Genomic DNA, 7,778 nt, shown 5'->3' with positions numbered 1-7,778 from the left:
GGGGGGGGGGGAGAGTGTTTGAAGTAAATCAAAGGAAGGAAATGAATTTTTATCGAGGACAGAAGGCTCTGGGTTTGTCTCGGAAAGCAATGCCAGCTCCTTGCTCGACTGTAAGAACCAAGTAAAATCTACGAAAAAATCGGCGAGAAACTGCGGCGAAACGATACGGTGCTCCATACCGTCTTACTCTCGTCTTCGAAAAAGTACTCCAAGAAAAATTCACCAGCGCGATAAATTTACGGGATCCTTCTCCCTTTTCCCGGAACGCTCTTATTTTTCTCTTCCCGGTGGCCGGTTCTTCACCGAGTGATTAATGGCATTAATAAGAGAGAGTTACCATCGTCATACCGATTGCCAAGATACAAGACTTCTTATCGATGATAACTCAGCTTAATAATTTCAACGAATAATATTTGACGACAGTATAAAGCAATAATTTAACATGAAATTAACAACTCTTTCCTAATTTATAAAAGGTAATAAATATTAAGATTTGTAAACTAAATTTTTATGGTTTATACTGTAAATATATAGTCTTGCTACAATTCTCTTTCGTCTACAAATTCACCTATAACTCTAATAACAATTCAATAATTTAACACATTCATTAATAGAATGTATAATTTAACAATTTTCTGTAATTTACGTAATATAAAACATATTTATATAACGGATACACTTTTTCTTATAAAATAATAAGATATTTTTATAAATTTATTCTTTCAAAGAGATGGTTTATCTGTTTCTTTATCTCCCTGAAATTGTTTACAATAATTACTCTAAACTTTATGTTCTCGCTTTGTATTACGTACGTGGTGGGTGAAACCACACTATTCATAGAGAAGTAGCAAATGATTGTAGTTAGCAAACATGTGATTAGTAGAACGCGTCGGATGCATCTACGTGGCATAGAGTTTCGCGTTTGCTTAAAGACAAGAGAGAAGGAAGAGGTGTCGCTGGTAACTCTGCGGAAATGTACACGCAGGTGTGTGCCCATAGTATCTCGGGGTTCCGTGAAGCTCGGTCGTTAATGACTCTCGGTCGTTAGATTGGTTTGCGCGTAATATGCTCGCCAACGCGACGCTATATGCTCGATTAATCCACAAGATCATTTATTCGCGTGATATTAAGACCACGTTCATGCAAGAAAATTTTCCGAGAATACGAGAATAATTATTAATATTTATCTATGTAAGCTTTTTCGTATTTTATTATATATTCATAAACAATTTTTTTTTTTTATTTTTTATTAAAGATAATCTTTATTTTAATTAATCTTATACAGATAGAGAGAGAGAGAGAGAGAGAGAGAGAGAGAGAGAGAGAGAGAGAGAGAGAGAGAGAGAGATCCAATAAAATCAATTTAAAACTATTAATAAAAGATTTATTGTATTATAAACAAATAATCAGACATTATGTACTATTATGTGGAAAATATCATAGATTATTTATTATTAGTTCAGAATCATTTCTATGTCATTAAAAATCTGTGAAAAACACCGTTCAAATTTTTTATTTTGATTAAATCAAATATCGAAATAAGCTAGCGAGATTAAACGTTGCTACATTCAATGAATATAGGTATATGTTATAAACTATATAAAGTATATGTTGTAGGTATATGTTATAATTTAAATAGATTTTCGTCATTAATCTGTAATGCGATTAAAATAATTTAACAGCTGTATCTTTATATACTTTAAAGATGGTTTTAAAAAAGAGAAGTATTATTTTTGTATCAGTAATGAGAGGTAATTTTAAAAATAGAAGAAAAAAATTCGTATTCTAGATATTAGAATATATTTCATTTAAGATAGACGTAATGTGATTTATATCATTTGTCAAGTTATACTTGATGAATTAAATAAGAATTGCATACTACAAAAATATTACATTCGCGCAAATATTTTTGCAAGGAGGCAGGATTCCCTCTATCCGTATAAACCTTTAAGAAGTGGATATTGCTCGTTTCGCACCTCTTATGACGTTGATCGTAAGAGGATTAGACTTGGATTTACGATTCTTTCGGTAAAAACGACAGAGGTACAAAATAGCGTAATCTTGGAACATTGTGAAACATCGCCGCGTCGGTATGAACTTTATGCACACATATTTGCATTTAACCAATTAACCAATTTTTAAAATAAACTGCACACGATTAAAGTGACTAGTCTTTAAGCACATAAACTTGTTTTATATCACCTTGCATTCTGATAATAAATATCTGATAATATAATAAATTATTTGACATTAACAGAATATACATTAATCATTAAAAACGTCTTCTTTATATTTTATTCTTAAAAATGACGTTATATCCATCTACTGCAATATATAGATATCTGTAATATATAGATTGTAAAATATATATAAGCCGGTTCATAGTTGGATCTTGTATTTAAGATCGTCTTAAAGTGATGTCTTAAGATGCTAATACGGCCCTCTGATTGGTTCGTGACATCTTAAGATTGTACTTAAGGTAGTCTTGAATATAAGAAATGACTATGAATACCAGCTATAGAGTTGCTATCCGTCCTCTTTTTCTCGGTCACCGTCCTCTTTTTTAGAGCGCTCAGGGACAACCGAGGGAGGAAATTTCTAAACGCGTCCGGGATAATTATGAGCGTCCGGGGTTTTAGGGAATCTTTTAAATTTTTTACTTTGACTCTTCTCCCGCGTTAGTCTGTATTAATCCTGATTTACAATACGTGTAGTAATTCTTAAACTTAAAAAATTTACCAATCACAATTAAATACGAGGAGAATAATCGATTATATATGATTGGCCAATTTCTTACATTAAATTAGAATCACTAATGAACAATTAGATGTAAAATAATTATTCGTTTATGGTTCCGATCAATTTTACTAATCTACACGCATTTTTATATCCGAGATTTCCGGGATTTTTAGCTTATAAGTTCTAATTTTGAAAATTTTGATATGACAACCCTAAATACGTAGAATTTGTTTTAAATATGTATTATAATACGTTAGAGAGAGAAAGAGAGAGAAAGAGAGAGAGAAAGAGAGAGAGAGAGAGAGAGAGAGAGAGAGAGAGAGAAAGAGAGTATATAATTAAGACATCCAATCAATAAAAAAGAAAATTAATCATACAATTTCTTATAACAAAATATCGTAAGATCAATAAATGTCATTCAATAATTCGTCATGTCGTTGAATATATGAATTGTTTTCTGCTGGAAATATGATTTCACGCGCATTTTTCGACTATTCCCGCAAGTCAAGAATGAAACTCTATCACAGATGAAAACACGATTGTTGAACGACACATCTTGTATTTGATGCGCCAATGATCCAGAAAGGGAAGTAACGTGCACGACGGAATCCCCCAGGTTCGTTACAACGATATCGAGTCTATTTCATGCTCATCAGCCGCGCGAGCGTCTAGAAAACTTGGAAACGAAGAGGAAATCTTGTCTCTGTTCTTCTCTGTTGCTCTCATCTCCGGTTTTGACGTTGACTATGGTCCCGAGCTCTCTCTGTAGCGTGCGACACAAAGAGAAGAGATCGTGAGTACAGGGTGAAGGGAACGTGCTTGAGGGAATACAAGAATGGCTGGAAAACCTAGCGAGAGCATGAAGGGGAGAAGGCCATCATAACACCACACGCGACTTTTTCGTAAAGCATAATGAAACTGTCTGGTAATCTTAGAAACGCCACACGCCGCGACCCGTCTCGACATAGTAGTCGAATGGGTTAAATGTCTCGAAATAGATATTCCTATTATCTCTCTATGAATAGACGTTACATTCTGTAACCATGTGTGCGTATTACCATTTCAGATATTAGACCATATCCGCACCCATAGTTGAAACCTCGATGCGTATTTCAGCCAAAAAGCTTAATTACCGGGCGACGAAAAACAATAAAGAACACTAATACTCTACTGTATACTCGACTCAATTTTAGAAATACAGTGAGTGCAAAAAGTATTTGTATAAGGAATTTTTTTATAAAAAAAAGTCTTATTTGTAGTAAATAAACATTAATTAGCAATTTTATACAATGAATACATTCTGTTCTAACGTAAACAAACGAGCTTCGCATGTATTCCTGATTTTAAAAGCTAAATTTCTCGATTGTATGAATACTTTTTGAGTATTCAAACAATATGAATTTTCATTTATTTTTCAGATGATTTATTTTCTATAATTAATACATATCTTTTTAGTATATTTAATTTTAAAAAATATAGTATATAGTAAAAATACAGTTTATTTTATTCTTTATGAATAAATTATTAATTAGCCAGTAAGAAATGATCGTTAATTAAACGATGAATCGACATCAAATTGGTGTTGAAATCATCATATCGATATCGATTCGATTCTCATTTTTCGCTGGATACTTTTACTTTTTAAAAATAAAGTTTTTTTAAAAAATATCTTCTCTGCACGAATACTTTTTGCACTCACTGTAGCTCGTAAAAATTTTTATGTGTTATTAGTGCTTTCAAAAATTAATTATTATAATTGGTACTGATAGATCGATATTCATACTTAATTCTTATATTTAAAACCATTTTAAGTACAGTCTTAAGATGTCATAAACTAACCATTGCAAAACCGTTATTAGCATCTTAAGGTACGTATCACACAGAAAAACTTAAGTAGTACAAAAAATAAACATATTGAAGTTTCTACTATTTATGTACTATTTATGGCTTTACAGTTTTTACTAATTGGCCAATTCGCTTACTATTTGACTTTTTTATGTGTGATCTTAAGATATAACTACTTAAGATGTTCTTGAAATAAGAACTGACTGAACGCAACCATAATCCGTTTTTATTTTAAATAATGTGTTAAATAATGTCTTAAGATGCTAAGACTGTGAATGGCTTATGATATCTTGAGATTGTTCTAAGAGATTTTTCTTAAGGGATTTCTCTACAATAAATCATTACTTAAGTTTTAAGCCATAAAAAATTGACCAATCACAATCAAATTTGAATAAGAAGAATGATCGACTATGATTGATTAATTTCTTACGACTTAATTTCTTAAAACTTAAAATTTAGTAATGGCTTCTTGTAGAAAGTATAAGAAGCCTCTTAGCCTTAAATATAAGAACTAAGACCTGACTATAAATACCGATCTATAATTGTATACGTTAATTTTGCTGTTGTGATAAATTTAATTTCGCATTAAACATATAATGTGTAATATGAAACTATTAGATATTATAATAACATTCACTTACAGTGGCAAATATTAATAAAATATTGATAGTATCATCAACATAATACTTCTGTGTAATTGTCTTCAATGTAGACATTTCGTTTGCACTACTTACGTCAGTGCACAAATAAATACTTCTATTTTCGAGATTAAAGATTTCGCTGACGTTATATTTTTGTTTCAAGATATTGCTGAGTGTCGCCGAAGGAGAAGCGCTCAAAAAGGTGCAAAGAAAGAGGAGATCACGTCACAAAAAAGCTCGCGAAACATTAGTTCGTATTCTCAGCTCTATTTAACAGCACTTTCAACGTCACATGCAGTCGTTAAAATTCGTTATTAAAAGTCGCGTTCAATCTCTCACGTGATATTAAATTTATGCTGATGGTACAAAAACATATAGATAATATATAAATGATAATTATAATTCCGATATTAATATATTAATTATCGAAGAGGTTTAATTTCGATCTTAATTACATTATAATGATTTTCATACAGTTATAAATTCATTTTATATATTTCTTTTTATACATTTCTGCTGACGTATTTAAAGCATAATTACAGCAATTCTCGTGAACATTGTGAAAACTCTTCGTTATGCAAAATTTAAATTCGAATATAAAAATGTTTAATTTTACGACATTTTTGGTTAATATTAGTTCTCGTAATATCGAGATGACTGTTTCAACTTATCGTGCATTTCTGGATGATCATTTTTAGGGCGGACGCGCCGAATCGATATTCGATCGACAGACCGAAACGTAATCGACCAGACTGTAATTAAGAGCGCCTTCCTCGAAACGCGACTTCGCGATCGGCAATGAGTGAGATAAACAGGAGCGAGACGGTCGCTTTAATTTCGAATTTCTCCTTGCTGCTTTCACACGGGAGACTCACCGATTAAATGCGCGATACGAGCCACCGCGCCGCCGCGCCGAAAACGCCTTTTCGATTCTTACCTGCAACAAAAAGCCAACGAGCATTTTAATCAAACTGTCGTCGAGCGAGATAAGAATAGGGCACGTCTTGCGTTGGCATTTAGAAAGCGATTTCTTTCATTCTGTCTCGTCCTTCGAGCCTCCCTTTTTTTTTCGAGATCCATTGATGAATCTTATAAATAAACCGTATAAAAAATAATTTTATTTAGAAAGTACTTTTGATGCACTTTATATAGTAAACAAAATGTTTCTTCTCTCTCTCTCTCTCTCTCTCTCTCTCTCTCTCTCTCTCTCTCTCTCCCTTCTCTTAAAATTACTTTATAAATCTCCATTCAATAAATCTTTCTCACATAATTAAAAGTACACGATACTTTTGCAAATGTCGTAAAATAAAGGGATAAATTTCGAATGCAAGACGATCGAAAGTATATAATCCACGGTAGACTTAAATTCACTAAATTTATATTCGGTACAACGACGGCAAAAGTACAGCGGGTCGTAGCCGATCTCGCCAAAGTGCCCTGTACACAATCAATCTGTTAAACGTACTTATTTATCCTTGCCTGTCGAGACGACGAGGCAACATTGGGACATCGGGACGTCGGTGTAGCTATTAACTACGGAGATATATTTGGCAATGGTCGAGCGGACGTACTGTGAAACTGATTTTGCCAGCATTAGTTAGTCAAAGTATATCCACTAAAGATCCGAATTATTTGATCCTCTAAACTAAAATATAAAATTCCCAATTAACGGTGGATCCAATTGGAAAATTTATTAATTTAATCCGTTTATACAAGCGTAATATATAAATTTTGAGATAAGCAACAAAACTAGTAGAATGAATGTTTCAACTGAATGAGTCAATTAAGTCTGACTGGTGCCTATCCAGCGAGTGGACACAAAGCGTGTCAGAGATGGCTATAAATCTCAACGGGTTTCTGATCAAACGATCAACTAATACCGGACCGTGAGAGGTTCGCTCTTTCCCCCGGAGCTGTGTCAGTGCTCCTTGCCCCTTCGTCAGGAACCCACTCGGTTACGGGCTAATCCCAGCTGCATTACCTTGATGAGCTCCGGAACTCCGCCTCCTTCCCATACCCCACTACGAAGATCCCAGCTTATCCCGGCGTTTAGGCAGACGTGGCCTAAAGATCGCAATGCATTACTACGACCTGTAATACGCATGTATGCGCAAATATGTACGTATACATGTATAGAGGAACATACAGGCACACGCGTAATTCTGTAACCGGCGCGGCGGGAAGACTGGCGTGTACATGGCGCGATATTGGGCGGATTGTTACTGCTTTAAGACGCCATAGCAGCAAACACGAGGACGCTGCGATATATCGCACGAGAAAGGTACAAGATCCCCGAGAGAGACACCTTCCATTCAGACCGAAGCGAAGGGAAAGATCGCCTGAGCTGGATCTCGCGGAGAATTCTGACGTAGCTAATATATCCTGCATCGCTCCACCTCGGCTCTCAGGCTATCTAGATCTCGGTATCGCAAAAGCTGATTTCCGGTCGGACAACCTTCTCCCTCAGGATTACCTACGGAAATTGCTCATGGTCAGATAACACGGCTAATCGACTCGAAAGGTAAAGATGTAACGGCGCGCCAAAGGAATTCC

The 7,778-nt window shown here is 34.3% G+C and overlaps 1 protein-coding gene across 2 annotated transcripts in view; it reads right to left on the bottom strand.

Moving 5' to 3' along the window:
- Window positions 1-7,778, bottom strand: part of LOC108687612 (RNA-binding protein Musashi homolog Rbp6) — a 453,571-nt gene that overhangs the window by 235,437 nt on the left and 210,356 nt on the right. The window contains exon 1 of one of the 2 annotated variants that reach the window (XM_018193469.1): window positions 6,101-6,139. The exons of the other annotated variant lie outside the window; for it this stretch is intronic. The gene's annotated coding sequence lies outside the window, so the exon portion shown is untranslated. Of the gene's footprint in view, window positions 1-6,100; window positions 6,140-7,778 lie in introns of those variants that run through there. 2 annotated transcript variants of the gene reach the window in all.

The sequence above is a fragment of the Atta colombica genome, unplaced genomic scaffold, assembly GCF_001594045.1.
Source record: "Atta colombica isolate Treedump-2 unplaced genomic scaffold, Acol1.0 scaffold21, whole genome shotgun sequence".
NCBI classification, from domain to species: Eukaryota; Metazoa; Arthropoda; class Insecta; order Hymenoptera; family Formicidae; genus Atta; species Atta colombica.
The sequence above is the reverse complement of the archived record's forward strand: the minus strand, read 5'-3'. Positions and strand labels throughout refer to the sequence as shown.